This window comes from Dendrobium catenatum, unplaced genomic scaffold, assembly GCF_001605985.2.
Source record: "Dendrobium catenatum unplaced genomic scaffold, ASM160598v2 fragScaff_scaffold_128, whole genome shotgun sequence".
Classification (NCBI taxonomy): domain Eukaryota; kingdom Viridiplantae; phylum Streptophyta; class Magnoliopsida; order Asparagales; family Orchidaceae; genus Dendrobium; species Dendrobium catenatum.
Genome location: NW_021318590.1, coordinates 1,163,981 through 1,174,115, shown reverse-complemented (window position 1 = coordinate 1,174,115; position 10,135 = coordinate 1,163,981). Strand labels below are relative to the sequence as shown.

General features: G+C 28.9%; 1 non-coding gene across 1 annotated transcript; it reads right to left on the bottom strand.

Annotated features, from left to right (window-relative positions):
* Positions 1 to 4,496: 4,496 nt before the first annotated feature.
* Positions 4,497 to 4,604, bottom strand: LOC114580597. Its single transcript, XR_003702059.1, has one exon. It is a non-coding gene; the product is annotated as a small nucleolar RNA R71 (small nucleolar RNA).
* Positions 4,605 to 10,135: the final 5,531 nt, after the last annotated feature.

The following is a 10,135-nucleotide window of genomic DNA, read 5'->3' as shown; positions in this document are numbered from 1 at the left end:
CACCTAACGAAAATTCTATTAAAGAAATTTTTATTAGCCCCCTTTTTATATCCCTGCAATAACATGACCACCTATAAAAATATTTTTTAGCATCTAGATCATTCCTAACCTAAGATAAATCTATCTCCCATCACATCATATCACATGTAATCACAATAAAAATATCACATCAAGGCATCACATAATATATAAAGTCATGACAACCAACATGCAATGAAATCCACATAAAATCCATAAAAAATCATCATCACACATAGAGCAAGTATAAATAAAAGATGGCCTAGCCTAAAACTATATTTGGTTTTTCTAACAAGCCATCTATAGTGCATGTGTCAAGCTATGTGGTTTAAATATATCTTGAATGGGTTTTTGCTTGAAGTTTTCAAATGTCTTATTTTTGTTTATTGTAGGCCAAAGAGAATTTAATTAGAGTTTAATTACTATTATTTTAGTATTCATTTTAGGATGAGTTTTAATTTTTAGAGTTGGTTAATTATTAGTTTTCTAAGATCCTAAATTTTAGTTAGGTGTTTTAGTCTTTAAGACTCAAAATTTGATAGAATTAAGCTCTCCAAAATAGAGTTTATGTAAGGTTTGGAGGTTCTATTAGTTAATGATTTAAGATTAATTATTTACGTTAAATAATAACTTACTTTGTTTACACCATGGCCATGAGATTTATTTCACCCTCTTTTGGGTTAACTTAATAGCCCTGTAGGCTCTGGCTACCCAATAGTTATCTTTTGGTTTAGGTTTGATTTAGTTTGTTGATTAAGTTATCTAAATGTGTGGTTATCTTGATAATGACTTTGAATTTTTAAGTTTGGACATTTAATTAATTAATTTAATTATTTAATCATGGAGTTTATTTCATTCTTGCACCAAACTCACTCCAAACCCCGTGAAATCTCACCTAAATATTAGGAATGATATGTAGTAGCGTTTTTAAGAGTTTATAATTAATTTGATTATCTTAATAATTTTTAATTATTTATTTTGATTAATTATTTAGTTTTCAAATTATTAAATTAAGGCTAATTTTGGAAGTCAGGTGACATGGCTAATTTGGATAAGCTTTGTTGGAGGATTTGGGGGGAAATGATTTGACTAGCCATGCTTGACTATTTGACAATAATAATTGCTTGGAAGAGGTTTTATTGACTTCTTGACTAGTAAATAGTCAATGGTGACTAGGATAGGTCTTTGAGAGATTGTGTTTGTTATAGGAATAATTCCCAAAGGGATTGAGGCCAAGGTTTGGGAGTATGGAAGAAAAATTGATTGCATAAAAGAACTTTAGCCTTACCAAATGAGTTGACCAAGTCAAACCAATAGGGTTTGGCACTTGAAGTTATTGGATGTGCATGGAGCATGCAATGAAGTGATTTTGAGGATTTGATTTGGTTTGGAAGTGCTTGAAGCATTAAATTTGACTTTGGTACGATGTACGATTGATTTGGTCAATCATGGTTGACTTGGTAAACCAGGTCAAACCAAGGATTAGGGTTTGATCCAATAAATTAAAATGACATTTAAAAACCAATGGAGGTGGTCGCATGTAATGATGAATTCATTTAATTCAAAATATGCGTGGGGACCTTAAAGGGCATTTTTTCCATCCATAGTTAACTTGGTCAACCATGTCAAACCAAGACTTGGTTTTAAGTTCAATGCACTCCTAATGATGTTTAGGATGCATTAGAAGAGGTTCCATGGCTTAGCTTGATTGAGCAATTTTGAAGTTTAGAGAAAACTTCAATTTTGCCCTTAAGGGGATTTGGGGTCAAATAGGCCTATGGTCAACTTTGGGTCAACAAAGTCCACCAAAAGTTTAGTTTTGGGTTTAACATATAATAAAGATAATTATGGACATTTTTAAAGATTTTGGAGAAGGTTCCAAGGTCAAATTGTGCATGATACAAAGTCTAGTGGCATGGGCTATAAACATTTGAAGGTTTTATAACATTTGGAATGAAGTTTTTTAGGTTACATGGCTTAGATTGGACTTAAATTTGGAGGAGTGACCCTAGAGACATGCATAATTAATATAAAATTAATGGATCATGAATCAGGGGACATTTGGTTCGATTTTGAGGTGATTGAAATTTCACTCAAAAAGGATAACGAGACATAGACTTTTAGCCTTGATTTTTTTCATTTGAGATTTTGAATTTGATCTTCATTTTTTATTTGGTTTTGATTGATGAAACTCATGCAAGAATGAGGTAAATATGCTATTATATGCTAGGTTTAAAACCTATGCAACCTATCTTACAAATTGCCTTAATTGAAAGTTCTCTCTTATTATTGGCAGGGGTAATTAATTGTAGGGGCTTGCGCCTATAAGAAACCAAAACTCAAATTATAAAGTCCTCATAAAATGAGGAGGAAATCTTTGGGTAGTGTCTTATCTACAAATCAATCTTCCTTATGAAAATTTATCTTGGAACCTAAACTTTTTAAAACTTTCCCAACCAAATTGAAAGAGCTAGAGGTCGGGGCACATAATTTTTAAAGCCCACAAGGAGCATAAGCCTTTTTAACTTTGCTGTGTCAGAAAGTTCTAAGTACCGTAATAGTAAAATTTTATAAGGTTGTGGTGTAGCAGTTATAACCGATACGAGCCACATCAACTTAATGAAGAGATGCACCAATTTAGGTTGTAATTATGCCACATCACCCATCACCTCAACGGAGCTAACATCACAGTCTCGAGACACTAGTTCATTTTTTGCCACCATAGCGCCACCATGTCTAGCACTGTAGTGCCACCCTGTCAAGCACTATAGTGCTCAAGTTTGATTTTGTACTTTCTATAAATATAAATAAGTTCTATTATTTAGAGAGTTCAATTTCCTGAGTTTTTTTAGTACTTTTAGTGTATTTCTTTAGTGACCCCATAAACTTTAGTTTAAGGGATGATAGAAAAGTGCAAAATATAATCTTTAGAGGGACTAGCCTGTATTTGTATGAAGAACTCTATAAGTGGAGGAAGGAGTATAGAGAAAATACTTAGATCCAACCTACTGATAAACTTCTTACTTCTCTTGAACTTTTTTCTTGGATAAAAATAATATGAGTTTACATGTTATTTATTCTATGTTTGGCTAGATCATCTATTTTGTGCTGATGATATAAAGAGCATATGAAGTACTAATGTAAACTCTTGTTATTTAATAGAAATAATGATATTTTCAATACCCTTCATTCTTAATTTAATGCATACAATGGCCATATGTATAATTAAAACCTAATGTGAAGTATAACCTCGATGGAGAAATGTAAGGACAATTAAAAATATTGAAATCAAATATTGACATGCCTAGACATAGGATGTTTTAATACTCTAGGTTCTATAAAGATAGTAAAATTGTAGGGAGACTAACAGTCTTTTATTTCACCCCTATGAAGCTTCATAAATATCTACGAATGTACATGCTCTTATTCAAATCTATAATTAAGATTCTCATTATAAAAAAATATATTATTTATATTCCTCAATCTAAAACATTTATTAAAATTGTATTAACTTTATTACTTATTTTTATTCAGAGATAGAAACTTAAAATTTTCATTTTCATTTTAGTAGTATAAGTTCATGCATTTGGAGAAAGGAGTAGTAATTTTGTTACTGTATAGTAGATCACTTCCTCATGGGATTGATAGCATACTTATTACTTTATTACTTGATTCGGCATGTATACATATGTAAATTAGTATGCTATTTAAAGTTTTTCATTAAAAAAAAAAAACTAAGCATATTTTAAATCCAGCGAATTTTGTATTAGCTCACCATTATCTTATCATATCATATGCACCCATCAAATTTTTGGTCATGTTGCCCGGGAAGTAGCGTGGTTATTATAAAATACTATATTATTAAAGTAAGTGCATAGTTAGACCTACTTGCATCAGTTATCTATATTCTATTTATTAAAGGAATTATAACTCTGAAAATATTTTTCTATTTAATTATTTAATTTTTATTTTAGTTATTGTATCTTGTTGTATGTGTAATATATCTAGTAAGGAGCCTTTAGTGTTTAATACAAAAATAAAAAGGACCCTTACAAGAATTTAAAAGTCTTGAAAGTTTTTAATTATGTCTAACCTAGTTTAAGATCAAGATCGTGTTAGACCATTTATGAAGTATGTTAATCCTGTAGTAGAAGTATTTCATCATAATATCATTACAACAACTATCCAGGCTAATAATTTTGAATTGAATTTGGCTATTTTACAAATGATAGAAAATTTTAATTTAGGGGAACTCCTATTGAAGATCCTAACTTACATTTAGCCAGTTTCCTAAAATTTTATGAAACTTTTAAGTATAATAATGTTAATGATGATGCCATTAGACTTAGACTGCTCCCTTTCTTTTAAAGGATAAGGCTAAAATATGGTTAAATTCTTAGCCTCGGGCTCTATAAACACTTAGAATGAGTTGGCTCATAAATTTCATGCAAAGTATTTCTCACCTTCAAAAAATTGCTAAACTTAGAAACGATATTACTTTTTTTTTCCAAATTTGACGGAGAATTTCTTCAAGAAAGTTGGGAGAGATTTAAGTATATGCTTAGAAAATGCTCTCACCATGCTTTACCTGATTGGTTGAATATTCAAACCTTTTGTAATGGATTAGTAGAATTTCTTTGGTTAGTCATAGATGCTATAGTTGGAGGATCATTAATATCTAAGCCATTTAAGGATGCTTACAAATTGATTGAGGAAATTGTTACTAATAATTTTAAGTGGCCTGCTAATAGAGTGAATACTAATAGAGTAACTGGAGTTGATAATATATTTTGTGAATTCCTACTGCCGAGGTAGCTACTATTTCAAAGAAATTAGATACAATTAAAGTTAAGGCCAGACCAAATAGGAATAATAATTACCCTAACTTAGTTGGTGATCTAGATGCATAAATGTTGGGTTCCACATCATGTAGTGCCACACCATTACCTTCATGATTTGAAAAAAATTGATCTGTTGGGAATGGTAAGATACCATTAGAATATGTTGTTATACAATTAGGAATTAAACTATAATATCAAGCTATTTCTTTTAAACAAAATAAAAGATCATATAGGGCATCTTGCTAGATTGATTAACAACCAAAAATTAGAAGAACAATGTAATAATATTCAACTTAAAAGTGGGAGAGATTTGGGAAGCCCATACAAGGATAGAGATCTACCTTAAAAGAATAATGATGAAGGAGAGCATCTAGAAATAGAAACTTCTATTAAACACCCTAACCCTATAAAAGAACCTAAAAAATAAATTTAGAAGGTTGTAGATAGAACTTCGTCACCTTTTCCTCAGAGTTTAATCAAACAAAATATTGACAAGAAATTCTCGAAGTTATTAAAGGTGTTCAAGAAATTAACTATTAACACTTTGTGAGAGGTCTTTATGTGTTCTAGTATCATGCATCAATCTCATGCCCCTTTTAATCTTCAAAAGATTAGATATAGGAGAGGTTCAAACTACTTCTGCTACTACTCAATTAGCTGATAAATCTTTCACTTATGCAATAGGTATAATAGAAGATGTGTTGATTAAGGTTGATAAATTTATTTTCCTTGTTGACTTTACTATGCTTGATATGGAAGAAGATAGGGAAATACCTCTCATTTTAGAAAGACCTTTCTTAGCTACTAGGAAAGTCATAATAAATATACTAAAAAGGGGAATCAATTATGAGGGTTCAAGATTAAGGGGAATGAATTATGATGTGTAGAAATCTATAAATTTTTCTCAAGAAAAGAATAAATATTTGCTTAGATTTAATATGGATGACACTATAGTGGAGAGTTTAAATAAGAATTATTGGAAAGAATTCCATTGGATAAATAAGAAATTGAGGAGATTTGTGAAGTATAGAAGAATTTATTTCAGCAATTGAAAGTAATTCAAGACTGTTTAGAGAGAAGTTTGAAATTTTATAGACTACTTATTTGGGTAAAATTTTGAGAGCTTCTATAGATGAAGCTCCTGACTTAGAAATTAAGGTTTTACCCTACCATCTTAAGTATGATTTTCTTGGTAACAACTCAACTCTTCCTGTAATCATTTCTATAAACTTCAAAAAAATATTAGAAAATAGATTGATTAAGGTTTTGAGTAATTTTAAAAGACCTTTTGGGTGGAAAATTATTAACATCAAAGGAAATAGCCCTTTAATTTGTATGAACATAATTTAAATGGGAGCTATTTCAATACCAAAAGCTAACCCTTAGAGAAAACATAAACCTTACATGAAAGATGTTATAAAGAAAGAGATTTTTAAATGGCTTGATGATGGGAAATTTTATAACATTTCTAATAGTTCTTAAGTGAACCCTATTCATTATATTCTTAAGAAGGGTGTCTTAACTATCATATCAAATGAACACAATAAACTAATTCCTACTAGAACTATCATTGGGTTAAGGATTTGTATTTACTATAAGAAATTAAATAAGGCCACATAAAACGATCATTTTCCTTTGCCTTTTGTTTATAGATGCATGATAGGTTAGCCGGGCATTCATTTTATTAGTTTCTAGATGGTTATTCAGGGTTTTATCATATTTCTATTGCACTTAAGGATCAAGATAATACTACCTTCACCTATCCTTATAGAACATTTTCCAGTAGGAGAATGTCATTTGATAAAAAAATGTATGATATCCATTTTTTTCAAACCTAATTGAGGAGGGTATTCAAATCTTCATGGATGACTTCACTATATTTAACACTACATTTGATTCTTATATGGAGCATTTAACTCCTTTATTAAAAAGAAATGTATAGAAATAAATTTAGTGTTAAATTGGGAGACATTTTAATTCATGGTGATTGAGGGCATTATCATGGGGCATAAAATTTTAATGAAATGATTAGAGGTAGATATTAATAAAATTCAGGTTATAGAAAAATTTCCTCTAAAAAATTCAATTAAAGGAATTAGAAGTTTTCTTTGTTATGTTGAATTTTATAGGAGATATATTACAGGAAAATCACTCATTAGTGGAGGTTAACACTTGTTTTATGGCAGTTTTGTTAAACACTGACGGCTTTTTGGCGGTTCAAAAATCGCCAAAAAAATGACGCCGGAAACCATTACCGATGGTGTTTTTCTGGCAGTTTTCTTCACCGGCAATTTTCCGGCGGTTTATACCGCCGGTTATCTTCCGGCGGGTTGAGCGCCGGTCAGACCGCCTGTTAAACCACCGTTATTACCGACGGCTGAAGAACCACCTATCTAGACTGTCAGTAATCGATGAATTTTCTGTAGTGAGATTCATTAAATAATTCTCTAAAATTTTTAAAGCTTTGTGTCATTTATAGAAGAAGAATATTCCTTTTATATTTGATACAACATGGCCTGAAGTTTTTAATACTTTGAAATAATATTTAATTAATGCTTTATTTATTCTTATTGGTCTTTACCCTTTGAAGTGATGTGTGAGAAAGCACTATTGTTATTGATGTTGTCCTTAGTTAAAAGCGAGATTAGAAATTCCATAGCATTTTTAAGCTAGTAGAACTTTAAATTCTATACAATGTAATTACTAAACTATTGAAAAATAACAACGAGACATTATTTATGCTTTTGAAAAATTTAGATCATATTAGATTGGTGAAAAAATAATTATTTATATTGATCATTCTACTATCAAATATCTTATGATAAAAAAAGACACTAAACCTACATTGGTGGATAGGTTTATTGTGAAAATTTTTGATAGAAAATGAATTAAAAATAATATTGCTGATCATCTTTCTAGACTTTTTATTAAAAAGCATGGATCAATTGAGTTCAAAATTAATGAATATTTCCCTGAAGAATGGTTATTTGTTTTGTATCTGAACAAACTTCCATGGTATTCATATATTGTTAATTTCATTGTTTGTGGTATACTTCCATGCGATTTATCTTATAATCAAAAAGCGAAAATTTAGGCATGGTAACAAATATTATTTTTGGGAGAATCATATTTATTTAAGTTATGTAACGATCAAATTATTAGAAGATGTGTCCTCGAGGAAGAAATAGAACCAATCATTAGGGAATGCAATGATTCTCATTATCGAGGATATATTAGAGATTTTCAAACTACTTTTAAAATCCTCAAATCTTATTTTTATTGGCCTACTCTATTTAAGAATGTTAATGAATATATTAAAAAAATATGATCATTGTCAAAGAGTATGTAATATTGTAAAGAGAAATGAAATGCCTTTGAACTATATTTTGGAGATTGAGATATTTTATGTTTGGGGATTAGATTTTGTAGGATCTTTTGTGCAATCCCATAGAAATTATATATATTCATATTGTTGTGGATTATGTTTAAAAATGGATTGAAGGAGTTGTAACCCTTAGAACTGATGCCCAGGTCTTAATTAAATTTTAAAAGAAACATATTTTTTCTAGATTTAGAATGCCTTGAGTTTTAATCCGTGATGGAGGAAGTCATTTCTATAATACAAGAATAGAAGTAATGTTAAATAAAATATGAAATTCATCACAGGATTGCAAATGCTTATCATCCCCACAACAATAAATTTTTGAAACTAGTGTCCAAGCTAAGATTAATAATAGAGAGATTAAGTAAATTTTTGAAAAAATTATCAGTTCTAATAGGAAGGTTTAGGATATTAAGTTAGTTGATGCATTATGGGCCTAAAGAACTATATTTAAGACTCTTATTGGTATGTCTCCTTATAAATAAATTTTTGAAAAAGCTTGACACCTTCCTATAAAATTAGAACATAAGGCATTTTAGGCTAATAGAGAATTGGATTTTAATTGGAAGGCATAAAAGAGAAAAGATTAATACAATTAAATGAATTAGAAGAAATTAGAAATTAGGCCTATAAAAATGTATAAGGATAAAGTTAAAAAAATGGCATGATTGTATGCTTCTTAAGAAATAATTTAGCCCTGTACTTAAGTTATTTTTAGGAAAACTAAAATCTAGGTGGTGAGGACTATTCAATATCTTGAGAGTATTTCTTTATGAAACTGTTGAAATTCATGATAAAAAGTTTGCATGTTTTCAAGCTTGATGGGTATAGGCTGAACCCTATTTTGGTTGGGATCTTTATCAATTGTGAAATATAGTTGAGTTATTTCATCCTTAAATATGATAATTATTATAGTCTGGTTGAAGGCTATAAACATTGTATTGATGGGAGGCAACCCACTTATGTTAGTTGTTTTTAGTTATTATTAGTACCCTGTGGATGTTTTGTATTTGTTTTATATCTTATTAAATTTTCTTATATTTGTTTTATATCTTATCTTATGTCTTCAACCGTTAATACACATAATTTCCTTATTTAGCAAAAATAAAAATTATATAAAATTTGGATAATAGTAAAACCATAAATTATAGTTTGAATAAACATTGCATTATAATTCATACTTTGAAAAAATCTCTAATCTAGATCATTTAAGTTATTGACTTAATTATGAATTTAGAGACTATACATTAACTAATATTGATAGCTGAATTAAAATGAATATGAAAATTTAAGGATTAGATACAAGTAGCTTAAATCAAGAAAATCATAGTTAAACTTAAAACAGTAACTAGAAAATTTATTGAATCCTTACATTAATTCAAAAGGGCAAGAGTAGAAAATTGATATGATATTCAAAATCATTAAGCATTTACTTCACTAAATAAAAAAAAAATGAAATGAAAAATGCAAAAAAGGAAAATGAAAATAGTTCAAAATGAAAAAAGATAAGTACATTTAAAATTTAGTATCACTTGTAACTTAATTTTAATTACATCTTACTATTAAACTAAAATAAGGACAAAATAAAAAATCTAGTACGTGTGATAATGCACTCATGAACCCCCTATTTAAACTATGAGTATCTAATCCCTATATTACATTATTCATTCTAAACTAAGACGTCAATCTTATATTTTTAAATATAGTGGATAAATTCAAAAATAAATAATAAAAAGAAAGAATGATTAGAATAAATGTTATGTCTTTTAAATATGTGAATAATAACTTCTTCATTCCAATTTACTTCTAGGAAATGCTATTATCTTATATTTTAGTAATTTTTTATTATCAATTTTTATTTTTGCTATTATGGTGATCAAAAAGTGAATGTAAG